Source organism: Pempheris klunzingeri, chromosome 10 (genome assembly GCF_042242105.1).
Source record: "Pempheris klunzingeri isolate RE-2024b chromosome 10, fPemKlu1.hap1, whole genome shotgun sequence".
Classification (NCBI taxonomy): Eukaryota; Metazoa; Chordata; class Actinopteri; order Acropomatiformes; family Pempheridae; genus Pempheris; species Pempheris klunzingeri.
Window position 1 is genome coordinate 16306361 of NC_092021.1, and position 13919 is coordinate 16320279.

The 13919-nt window shown below is 39.0% G+C and overlaps 1 protein-coding gene across 1 annotated transcript in view; it reads right to left on the minus strand.

Annotated features, from left to right (window-relative positions):
* The window catches only part of LOC139208293 (bromodomain adjacent to zinc finger domain protein 2B-like), a 41786-nt gene extending 28964 nt beyond the window's left edge, over positions 1 to 12822 (minus strand). Inside the window, exon 1 of the mRNA XM_070837919.1 lies at positions 12784 to 12822. The gene's annotated coding sequence lies outside the window, so the exon portion shown is untranslated. The remainder of the gene's footprint in view (positions 1 to 12783) is intronic.
* Positions 12823 to 13919: the final 1097 nt, after the last annotated feature.

The following is a 13919-nucleotide window of genomic DNA, read 5'->3' on the forward strand; positions in this document are numbered from 1 at the left end:
GATACAGCGAGAGTCCCACTGTCACTAAATGTGATCCATAGCAAAGCCTGCCCCAGTGTTACAGAACACCTCCAAACACCGTCTATTCGCTGATTCGCCTGTCTCAGGTATAGTCTTTTATGCATCAGTGTAATCGCATCTTTGACCTCCTATGCAAGAACGCACACATGCTGCGAGCCCAGCAAAGAGATGCACCTGTGCTCATACTGCCAGGATAATAATCCCTTTTTGCTCCTGAGAATTATCAGCAAAACACAAAGCGTAGGCATTTTGCTATCATCATTCCTTCCAGGGCACATCAATCTTTTGGGGAGACCTTAATGCCAAAAAATGAATTTCTGTTCGCATCGACTGCTCTAACCAAGTATTGAATGCTACCATGAATATAGAGGAAAGGTCGGTAGTTAAGGAGGCAAATGGACTCTGATGAATGATGCGAGAGTATGACAAATGTTTCACAAAACGCATTTGTCCTTCACAGCAGTGTTAGCACAGTTTGCATGTGGATCATTTCCATGAGGAGTGATCTGGGGGTGGGACGTGGCGCCTGGAAACAGGAGTCCCACATGTTCTGCACAGACTGACATCCATCATGAGCACGTTCTTAGAGCTCCTGCCTACTGCTGCCCCATCAGTGGCAAGCATTAGCCATAAATTGTGTAGCTCAGCCTGCAGTTTTTAATTAGACACATACAGAGAAGAAGGTAGAGAGGGAGAAAAAAAGGTAATTTCATGCATCTCCAAATCAGCTGCTATTAATCTGTTGTTGTTGTCTTAGAAAAGCCAGGTGGTAGAGAGAGAATGACATCTCCTGGATGACATTTACACTGTTAATGTGTTGGTAAAGCATTTATTTACCAAGAGAATGCTACAATTAATATAAATGAAGCCTTAGCTGTAAAAATGAGAGCTACGGTATGCCTGTTCATAGCCTAATAAGAAGTCAGTTCCTCCTATTTATGATGTTTTTTTTTTTTTTATAAAAAGGAAGGAGTTGGGACAGTTGGAACACTAGTTAAAAATAATCACATGTACACCATATTATTATTATCATACAACTTCCCACTACACCCTCCTTGTTTACTCCTGCATCACTTGTTCACGATCATTTGCTGAAGGCATCATTATAATGAGTATTTGTTTCTGATAAGGAAAAGGTGAGGGGAAAAAAAAATATTGCTCACTGGGGCATAAAATGGGGATATGAAATTTATGACTGCGATTTTTTAGCCTCCAAAAAAGACAACAAAAAAAGTAGGGGCACTTAAGGATTTTTGGACACTTTCCAGGATAGAATAAACATACAGTCATATATTAGAGAGGCAAACAAAGAAAACAGTTACTCCCTTTTGGTGGGAACAGTGTGTACATGTAGGACCTGCCTGTAAAATACTACAAGAACAGCCAAATTGTTTACAGGCTATCGCCGTAAACATATTTAATTTAAAACAAATATAGCAATGCACTTTTACTTAGTCAAGACTTTTTACTATTTTTTTGGGGGCACAAACAAAGTGTTCATGTGCATGATAAAAATGCCAGTTTTAAGAAAACACTGTGAGCATCTCTTTACCTTGCAATTTCAATTACATCCAGAAAGCAAGGTGGTAATGCAGTTGGGCAGTGACTCAAAAAGTTCAGTTGAATGCCTCAGTTGATATCATTGGGTTGTGAAAGGTGTGCATTTGCATGTAAACAGGAAAAAAAAACCAGATTGAATATAAACCAGGTGCAATCATCTGACAGGAAGCATAGCTGCAAATTAAGCAAGAGTGTAAAACTCTGGTGCAAAGGTTGGCGCAATCGACATTCTGATTATTGCTTGTTTGTTTATTACACAAACAACTGCGAGGAGGCCATTTGGCTTTTCGTATTCTGCTACATAGCAGCATTATGGCAAGAATCTGCCCATAGTGTGTTCTCAGTTATCGGTTAGTTGCCTATAAGGTGGTGTGGTGAAGTCAGATAGGGTGATTCTGGTGAGAATAAAATGCCCATGGTTCTGTCAGTTTTTAAGGCTTGACACTACAATGTCAATAGCATCCCCATACTTTAGATGTATGCATTTATGTACAGCAAAACATGCAGCCTAACAGGGCTTTTCACACATTTCTACCCACTCTCAATGTCCAAGATGAAATAAAAGGCAGCCAGGATCAAGGTAAACATCATTTCATTCCCAGCTCCTCTCTCCCTCACTCTCCAAAGAGCACAACATAAATCACATGGCAACTGTAATGGGAAGTGGGGCTGCAGTGTGCCAAATGAAGCAATAAAACAGATCCCGAGTGTCCCTTTCAAAGCATTAGTCACACAGTGTCCATATGTACGCTGCTTTATTGAAGCAGAAGATGCTGGTTACATTCAAACAAACACCTGTGTACACTCTGAATGTCCTAAATGAAGGTCAATAACAGAGAGAAAAAGTAAGCTCAGGGATCAGGAAATTTAACCTCATAATTTGGCACTGCATCCTCGCAGCTAAATAATATCAGGCTGTCAAAAAGGGAACACAATTTTCAATAGACTCTTCTAATGGAAATGCATGAGGACTGACACATCACATCACTACACCAGCCACTTTGATGTGGAGAACCAGAGGAATATACTCCCATAACAAGTTCTTGGCGCACAAAGAAACACAAAGAGCCCTCGATATTCCAGACAGGACGGAGCAAGAGTGATTAAGACCACATGAAGTAACATGGTACACTGATAGAAGTGTGAGACCTTTCAGCTTTGACAGATTCTTCAGACTCAGGTTTCAAACAAAAGATGCAGCTACACCCTTGTTCGCTTTATAGTCAATGAAGTAATGATAATAATAATCATAATAACTTTAGTTGTATAGCACTGTTAGAAACAGTTTAGGGCTTTGACAGGCAACACAAAACAGGATACTCAGGGCGCAATATAAAAGCAGAGAGCCAAACAGTGAGGCTAAACAAAAGCAAGAATTAAGATAGCATCAAAACAACAACGGCGACGAAAAAAGACAAAAACAGCAGAGAGAAGGCAGAAGGAAAAAGACACAGATGGTGGAAGAGATAAAAGACAATAAAAATATTACAGAATGCAAATATTTAGAAATACAATTAAAGAATAAAAGCAATGATAAAAAAAAATAAAAAAGACAACAGTTGACAAGCTTCACCTCCAGTATTTTGTCTCAGTGCCATTAAGTGTGGTCACTGACGGCTTCTACAATGTGTGTTATGAGTAGCTGAACTAAGAGCCTCACACTGTCAGCCAGCACAGGCCTATTATTAGCAATAAAGAAAGCAGTCTCAACATACACTCAATATTGCCCTGCTCAGTTTTTTGCAGCACACCACCCACAAGGCTGGTGCTCACCTTCACACTGCATGCCAATCAAACTATCTTGATACCATTAGGAGTGAAAATATATAATGAAGCAATAAATATAGCCTGCAGGAGAATTAACTGAACAAATTTAAAATGGTGTACTTTATAGGTTACACCTGTAGACAAGCTGTCACGGACTGACAGGTTTTTTCAGGCAGCCACTTGGAAGCCGTTCACTGTGAAAAAGAGACAATTACCTCCTCAAGGTGCACCGTGCAACAAAGTTGTCCACACCACAGCTGCATTGTCTGTGTGTTTTTTTTTGTTAAGATTGGAAATTAAATTTAGTGCATTAAGAAGCAAAATGGGAATGATTCGAAATGCAACAAAGAATTCACTCTGGAACAAACATACTGTATAAAGGAGACATCAATGTAGATTTATATATCATTTTTGATATGCAAACAGGGTGGTTTTCAGGAGAACCTAAAAATACATTACTGATTTCACAGTTAACTAAATAAGGGAGTGTGTCTTTAAACAGTAATTATTTTTGAGCACATAAGCTACTGAAAAATTGAACCTAACATTTCCTAAATGTGAGAAATTTGCATTTATGATCAAGAGAGATGTTTCTCTTATCACCAGCGCCAGTGGCAAAACAACATACAGAAGCAGAGGATTAATAATTACTGCCTGGATACCGCTGCCTTGAATAACACCGGTCTGATTATAACAACCTGATTAAAAAAAATGAAGCTAGTGCAACCCTTAACAGCATTTTAGCATACTGTACGTAGAAATGTAGTATTCTGAAAAGCCCAGCTAACGACAGCGGCTTTGACTCAGTAACTTGCAGTGTAGCAAATGGAGAAAATGTCATTCAAAAGTAGTTGCTGGTTATGTTTTTCCCCCACATATACAGTAAAATGAAACCAGACAGTGCAATTGCAAAACGTTGCTTGCTTTCCTGTGATAAAGCCGAAAGCTACATTTCCTGTTGTAGCAAACTGACACTTCACTGGCCACAAACAGAAAAAGAGAACAATCAGAGAAGCACTAAATTATAAACTTTAATTTACAATGGTTTAATTAATTACATGAATAATGAAATTTGAGCCAAGCCCAATGAATATTTTTTTTACGTCGGTGCATATTTTAGCCTAAATATGAATACCCACTTTCACACATGCACTTTATTCCATAATGCTTTGGCAATTCTGGGAGTCACCTTCAAAATAAAACATTGTTATCTGTGCAGAGGCTGCACAAGAGCCACAGACTGGACAATTTGGCACACAGTCCCTGTTGACACTCTGCTTCTGTTAGTCATTACATCAAAGGTTATCAGAGACTGAAGTGTCAAAGGCAAATATCTAACAGTTTTGCCATCCAGAGTTCTTTGTTCCAGGCAACAGGATGTAACAGTTTCATATTGTAATTTTAGGAAAGTAACAGGTGAAGGTTATAACATGAAATAGGGCATTTCATTATTTTAAATATGCTAATTCCTATGGGGAAAAAAAACACAGGACAATGTGCTTTGAGATTAGGAAGAAGGGAAAAAAAAGCCTTCTTTAAATGTGCTCAAAAACACCTGAAATTCATTGGAGAGTTAATAATAAGCGCATGGTGCACGCAGCTGTGGCTTCAATAGATGTGGGAGAGTCACTTGGGATACTCATCAGACTATTTTTATTTTGATGAATGTGTGGGGAAAATAACCAATTTCCTGTCTGCCTCTAAGCCATCTTCACAAAAAGAGCTTCTCCTCTGCTGCTAAATGAATATTTCCATCACCTGCTTGCAATACTTCTGTGACACTGTGTGCTCTGTAGCTCCAACAATGACTATATCGCACTGAACGCCAGTGACCACTTAAAATAACCATGAAAAGTGGGCATTTTAGTGTGAAATATTACTGTAACAGATACAACTATGGCTATAACTGTGGCTAAAGAGATGTAAATTCATCATTTCTAAAAACACCAAATCAATTTTTGAGGCCGGTATGTATTTGAGACTTTACTGAAATGAGATAATATTGTATAGCAACTTGTTTCAGGGAACTAAGGAACTTTCACAGAACTTGGGCCACTAAATGTAGTTCCAGGTGTATTTTGTAAGCAAACAAAAAGGTCGCAGTTCAGCAGATGATGGCGACTCTGGAGACACTCAAATTTCACTTTCTACCTCTGCATCTCTCTCCAGCACCTAGTGCAAGCATCATTGTCACACAACATTGTATTCTGTTGCATGCAAAAGAAAATGTCTCAGATGAAACTGCTGCTTTTTAATCTGTTATCAGTCTAATTTACTTTACTAATCTTTACGGTTCTTCAGATGTGCCAGAGAAACAAGCATGAATGGGGACTTTTAACTCCTCTGGCTATTTTGTTGGAGACCAACAGAGTCATTGGGATTGAAGGAGAGATCAAAGTGTGTGTTGGTAGCATATCAGTGATAAGAGAGCTGTTCATAAAAAAAAAACAAAAAAAAAAAAACACAAAACAAGAATGGGCGAAGAATTAGCCTGAGGCGCACCTTCAAAGAGCGGATGAGGGAACGACGCAGAGATGCAGACATTTCTGACAGATAACTGCAAAACCATACATGTGTAGTTACAGATATACTCGCCGAACAACAGGACGGCATGACCATCTGTGTCACAAAAAGGAACACAGAGTGGGACCATGTCTGCTGAGTGTAGCGGCCACATTGCAAACAAAATATTACTGTTGCGGCTGAAATTACGACACAGATGTGGGCTGTTTTAATCCAGATCCAAAATCAACAGATATTATCATCAGTTTGCTGCCACATCTTACTAAAACAATTTTATCATATTATAACCTGAGGGCTAACCAAAAGGCATCTAATTTTTCTGCCTGTGGCACGTATGTTTTGAAGTTGTCTGCAGCCCTGCCCTCAGGACAGGATGAGATCAGGCTGGCATAGGCCAAACTAATATTGATAGACAAGTACTTTCACTTAAGTAGGTTACCACCTGTAAGCCTAATGTGGAGCAGCATCTGTCCTTGCTAATGTTGTCATTGCAGGGCAGCTGTATGAGGATAGTGTGAAACAGAACACGCTGCACACACACAGAGCCTCACTAATAGAAAATTCTTCACACACTTCCCGTTAGTGAAACTCGACAGGCACTGCCCTCTGAAAGCTGTGTGCAGCCAGGCCTGAAAGAGGGGAGAGAAGGTGCATGGCACAGCAGCTTAATATCATCCTCCGTACAGACAGAGAAATTACTTGCTTGTATGGGTTGCTCCATGCATCACAGAGGTCTCAAGTATGTGGGACGTGGCTCTTCAGCAAGCACATAAGGTTCAAAATCAGATTTTTGCACCACATATACCGAAATGTTGAACATGAACAGAGAAGAACACAGAGGTAAGTTGCTGATGTCCAAAGGAAGCTGGCTGGCCAACTTTTATAATCATATGGATGGCTAACATGCTACAGATTTTTTTAAATTAATGCTGTTAAAAATGTACCATTCACCAAACTGACATATCACCACCAGTAATCCAGAAAATGAATACAAATATTACTATATTTCATTATAATTGAGCCGTAATGCTAATTGGATGTATTTCAGCAAAATTCTGGCTGTAAGAAAATAAATAAATAATACACATAACATAATATTTGGGATGAGATCAATGTTAGTATGCTGTCGAAAAAATTAGAATCTGGTAGAGCAGGAAGACAACACTTCACTTATTTCAAGGATGCCACTCAAATTCAAACGTTTCCTCCAGAATATTTAGGCTATGTGAATACAATATTCATTTTACTGCAGGAGGACAGTCAGCGCATGACAATTAGATCTGCTAATGAAATCAACCATCAAGCTGAAATGCACACACATTAAACTGGGGTCTCAATGTCGTTTGCGTCTGGTGTTCATTTTCCTCATTTTTCCCCCCCAGGTTAATCCAATATTTCATTCTGCCTTAGATTTGTTTACAGCTGAGAATAATGACTACAATTTTATTCTGTGTGCCTGTGTTATCTGAGTAATGAGACGAGCCATTACCAAATTAATATTGCTTGCCATAAACATTTTCACTATAGTAAATTTATTTTGAGTGAAACAATGTTAATGAAAGCCTTGCAATATATCTACACTCTCTTCCATTAACAGTGTCGTTCAGAAAACTAGTCGAACTCGAATCAATTCACATAATTCTGTAACGACATGAAATAAATTGAGCTAAACAGCTGCCATGTATTGATTTTGTAAATCCTATACGTATTTATTTTCTATGTGCTTCAAAGGGCACAAAAACTTGCTTATTCACAAACTACAATTTGCTTCCTCATTACACACTGACAACAAACACCAGTTCCATGATTACACATGCAATCTCTCTCTAAAAAATTGACATTTAAATCCTTTTCCACTAGCTTAGTAAACAATGGAAGTGAGATAATTGATCATGTGCTAGGGGATCTCTATGAACGGCAGAAGGTCACCGCCCGCCAGCAAAGCTGATAGGGAAAATGGCGTTGATGTTCCCGAGCTGCCATTTTTCTTCCCTGACAAAGACTCCATCTGCCACTGAGCCATTTGCAGCCTCCGAGTCAGAATATCAATGATTTCCGACCATTCTATAACACAGCGTTCACCTTGGTGTCACCTCTGCACCCGTCTGAGCGCTGACACCACAGATCCTCTCTGCAAAGGTCCTGCGGACTGCCAGCACAACTCTTAGCCAGCTAAGTGGCATGTATGCTGCTAAAGAATGGTAAGCATTTTAGTCTCATTGATAGCAATTCAATGTTTTGAGATTTATTATTGAGGAGCTGCAAGCCCACCTAAAATGACATGGTTCACATACTTTGGAAGTTTTTTTTTTCCAAGGACACACTACAAGATCTTTATTTATGTTGGACAATGTTCCTTTTTACTGATGAAGTCTGGAAGAGACAAAAAATCCCTGACGTCCAATGAAGACTTAATGCTACCAGTGAAGAAGGAAATGCAGGCAGCTGGCCCAAGAAAATTCAATTTTCCTTAATGCCATCTGCACACCTCAGAGACGCTCTAGCAGGACTGCAGTTTTCCTACAAGCTCCCCAACACACATGTCAGTGTTGTCCCAAAAATTAGGCCTGCCTGACCTCTCAACCAAGACCAGAACAATATATAATCCATCCACTTAATTTAGAACAAACTAGCCTCTGTGACTGCAGCTGCCTGGAACTCAAGCCACTCTCTGCTATACTACCCTCCTCCCAGTGGTCTTATCCCTGTTGAGCAGACACAAGTTGCTCCACATAAATCCATACAGCTGCCTCCACTGCGTTCCTATCTTCATTATCATGTTACTGCCATCAAATTAGCAAGCTATCAATCTAAGAACTGGTTATCGTCTGATGACAATTTAGCCTTTAGATACCAATGGCCAGTATTTTGATGATTCTGGTGTGGCCAGCGAATATGTGGGTCAAGACTTCCTCTCCCTTGAACCACACATGTTAGATCATCTCTGTAAACAAATATCTGCATATGAACATAGATAGATTTTAAAAGGCAAATAAAAAAATCTGCAGTTTGGTGTGTGTTCTGGCTTTTTTGCTCTCCACACAGATACAAGTAAGACTACAAACGAAAACCAGAGTGCTTCCAAAATCTTATCCCTTACGTACAGACTCTGCATTCATAAACAGATACTGTTATAGAGATTAGTAAGCTATAAATGAACAGAGAACCACAAATATATGGACAAGAGAGAGTGTGCCTGAGCATCAGTCAGTACTATATATTTCCCACAAACATGGGCCACCTATGGGTTGGTTTGCTTTACAAAGGGTGTAAATACAGTTTAGTAGTTTGGTGATTATCCAAGAGGACAGACTACATAAATTATTCAGTTCAATATCTTGTTCAATGATTCTCTCAACAGCAGCACTTTGGTGCCAACTAGTTATACAAACCACATGGAAAACACTACTATTTAGTGCTATTCAACAAATGAACAGTCTGAAAGCTAACCTTAAAAACATGATATCCCCACAGGCGACCTGCTGCATGCTGCTGCTGAATTTTAGACCTTTGCTCTGGTACGACATCCGCCTTAAGTAAAGCAGACTGGACTTCATCTTTTATTAAAAAAAAAAAAAAAAACGGAGCCATCACCATGAGCCATTTCTGAGATTTTCTGCTCAGCTTAAAAGCTTAATGACTAGACAAGGCTAACAATATCTCTAGATTGTCATAGGTTTGTCTCTTATGAGAGCAGACGTGTTTTGCAATACATTCTATATTTCTGATGAGTTATGCAGCAACCTTTATCTGCTCTTTTTTGCACTCCTTTTTCATTTGCGGCACGGGAAGTTTCTTTACGAGCCTTGCAGAGTTCTCATGGCATCTTTGTGTTGTTATTTTGTACACGTACGTGCAGAACCACAACAATGTGGCACCTCAGTCATAAACCGCAGATCGCTCATGTGACCTTCCTACTACAGTGAGATGATGAAGGATTTGTATATGGTTACTGTTCATTAATCTCATAAGGCAGCATGACATAAGCAGTGGTTCTCAATAATCATATCATACAGAAACACATTGTACATATTGCTGCGATTCTTAGAGGCTCTGTATTCATACGACGTCTAAGAAAAAGTCAGGGTGAATGCAGTATCCATAAAACTTATACAGGACATCTAATAGTTTAATCATTCACATGAGTCTTTAATTTAACGTTGTTAAGAGTTCTTTCATCACTTCCCTTCTCCTTCCTGCATGTATTTTAGTGCCCCTCTGGGTAAAAATGTGGAGAGCAGAAAGAAGAGTGGGTTCTGGTATATGCTGCCACATCATATTACATAGCTACAGCAATGTGTTCACTCTTCTGGCACTGTCATAAAATATAGCCTACACTGTAGAGCTACACTATTAACTGAAGCACATAAATATTTAAAAAAGAGGGGACTGCCATAGCTCAACCTGCCTCTCTTACGCACATGCAGAACACACAAAAATGATGATGCATAGAAAACATAACTCTCACTAGTCCATAAAGCTTCCCTCCCTCTCATTTAAAACAGGGGACTGCTCACAAAATTATGATACTGGTATTAATAGCACTACTTTTGAAGTGATACCATGACAATGAGATAGATGAGACCTTTATTGAATATCAATTACATACTTCACGTGTTCTGTAAACTACTAAAACTAAATAATAAATGAAAGTCACAATTGTAAAAGTCAGTAAAATATTCAAACAACCTTATATTATTCCATTAAAATGGTATTTTAATACACACACGTCTATTGGATTAGAATTTACCTGACATTTTAATAGTGTGTTGGAACAGGTCCTGCATCACTTTGTCTCCCTTAACAGTTCTTCAGAAAACAAGCATGTTTGCTTTGTCTGCAGCCAGACGTGCCCTTTGTGTGCTTTGTATCTCCATTGTGTTGAAGTAGCATAGAGATGAATGCCAGCACTGCTTGGCTCAAAGCAGCAGCAGGCACACCACGTATTTTCACCCTCTTTTTTTGAGGATCAATTTCAAACATTGCTGGAGAGGGTTGGACTACAGCTAAAAAAAAAAATAATCACAAAATCATATCAACTCTCATCCTTTTCTACATGACTTTCTCTTTTTGTTTGCCCTTTCATTCCTCCTTTACTCTTTCAACTTTTAGCAGAGGGAGGAAGGCTTCACTGGTCACAACTCAAATGCGACAATTTTGTCCTGTTTGCCTTGGAGTCCAAATTCTGACAATAAAGTCAGGCAGAGTAAAGTAAAGAACTTTCACCAAACTTGAAACTCCTGGAGACAGGGGGCTGACAAACAGCAAAGTGCAGCTTAAACAAAGCAATCAGCAGCAGATATCGCTGTACAGATGCTCAAATGCACACAGACTTCAACACCACTCCTGACTGCATCCTCTAACAAAGAGCTGCTTTCAGCCTGACCTCACTCAACACAAGTGACAAACCAACCTTGAGCTGCCTTGATCTAATGACGTTATTTATACAGTGTATGCAAGCTTATAACAGAGAGAGAGAGGGAGAGAGAATAATATGTAAAACATGCTCATCATTCTTTATTACATTCTTTATTAATGAATTTATCATTCATTAATAAAGTATGTGTTTAATAGCTCAGGGCCACAGCACGACTGTGAAATTAATGTATAGTAACCACCATGTCAGCTTTTGGCAAACGACAGCAATGGCTGACTCTGACTTTCAAACCTAGTACCTGTTTCTGGAACTTACTGTTGGGCTCTGTAGGTAAACTGAAGGTTACCCGTAACTGCTGTAATAAATCCTTGAGGGCTTCTGCTGCACACACAGATGAAAGGGAGAGTGCTCAGGTTTAGAGATGATGGGGTTCCTGTGGCGAGGTTCATTTTGCCGTTGCCATTTCAACTCAGCTTGTCTGCAGCGCTACAGATGACCTGTCTTTTTCCAGGGTCAGTCGCATAAACAGCTGGATACTTTTCCTCCGGAGCGGGAGGTGGCCAAGCACATGTCATAAATTTCATGGCACGAGTTCAGCATTCTTTGCCTGATAGAAGGTTAAATGAGCAGCTCCGCTCACCTTTGTGATTTTACTAAATGTTAAAAGGATTTGGGAAACAACGGGAGTTAGAGCAGCTGAGACATGATAGTGAAAACTAAGATAAGATGCAAACCTAGGAATTTGTGAGCACAAATCCATCCAGAAACAGAAGATTGTTTCACTTGCGACAAGAATATTCAATTCATATAAAGTTTGTCTGCTTTAAAAATGATGTTGGTTTAAATACCTCTCATCAGTTCACACCTACTCCACAACAGAGCATGTACCACACAGTTAATTTCAAGTCTTGCAAGTAAAGTTAATTTTTCTAAGTATTGCAGTTATAGGAAAAAAAAAAAAAAACATGTCAAACTTTCTGATGGAGTGAAGGGAACACATTTTGATATACCCTGTCTTCAGGCAACAATTCAATTTTTAATAGCAGCCAGGAAACATCTGTATGTGCAGCGTAGCTAAGATTAAAATTTGAAACAAAGCCAAACAATAGATCCAAACTCACCAATTACCCCTGTTTGGCTCACAGTCATTTATCTTAATATACCCCATAGTCAAAAAAAGTTTTCTTTTCTCCCCCAAGAGAATTAAATATGTTCTGAAGCCTTGACACTCTAATTCTAAGAAAGACAGGAATTAATTAGATACACACAAAATGAGAGCAAAGTGTAATGCAGCACAAACTAATTTCATAAAGGAGGACTTTGTTAAATCTCAACCTAATTGGAAAATTCTAATCCTATACACAAATAATAATTTTAAATGAGGTGTTCCGCTTAGTCCTGCATTTCCATTCATGAGTTACTTTTTCCAATTTAACAAAGGAAACTGGTTTTTCTTAAACAAAATCAAAAGACGCACTTCAAAGAGCATAATGGCAGAGATGGACAATGGGTAGCTGATGCAACCGAACACTTACTGTTTGAGACTGTCCTCAGTTCTCTGGCATCACTGCTCTGCACCTGAAACACGAGACAGCGACAGTCAGATTCATTGCTTGATTTTATCGATTTACTCATTCAGCATCGTTCCATTCTGAAAGCTCCATGAAAATGAAATAAAAATGGTAATGTGGACCCATGGGGAGACGAGTTATCCTTTCTAAACATCAGCAGAAAATCAAACCCCGGCTCCGGGAGGCCACCCAGAGCAATGGGACATGACAAAAACAGTTGGGAGAAATTGGATTATGGTCGACTGTATAACAAGAGTACCTTTAAGACCAACATTTTGATTTTACAGAAATCCAATGGCCTCAGGAAACTGTATCAGATATGCGTTTTATTTGGAGCAGAAACTGAAACACAACATATGAACAGATAAAGCAACATTTATCGTTAATGTTCATCCTCTGACAAAGCCTATGTAAGGCACTGCAGACACTTCTGACCAGCCACCACATGCGTACGATTTATACAATACCATCTGGGTTCATTTTGATTGGAATGTAAAGGAAATGGAGACAAAAGCATCTTCTATCTTTAAATAAATCCTGAATCACTTAAATCTTTTCATCACTCACAACCACTGAGCGTCTTTACAACAACAGAAGCGCTGAAGTCATGGTTCTGTAGAGGAACTTTGAACTAAATCAAGCCTAAACACTGAAAATCTAAACACAGAACCACAGCCATTTTGAGGTCAATCAATAACAATCACAATGGTTCATAACTTCTATATTATCACTTAGCATGAGTGTGAAATACAGAGAAGCTGCAATCTATCCTACTGTAAACCCAGACTGTTTGGTGAGGGCTGTGATGATCCTCATAGTCTAGTTGAAAAATGGTATCAAAGGAGTAAGTTTCATCTTAACAGGTTAGAATTAAAAGGTTTTATTCACATAGTATTGAAAGGAAAACTACAAGCCATTTTTCCGGGTAAAAAACCTGTTCTGAATTATCACAATTCTCTGCTGATGAGCCGTTTCATTACTGTGATCAGGTTACATGAGTGCGGAATGAGCTTTATGCTCGAAGTAAGGAGAAGAGGATATCACCAGGCTGAGCCTCTTGCATGTGTTTAAGGACATTTAAACCCTGGAAAGGAAAATAC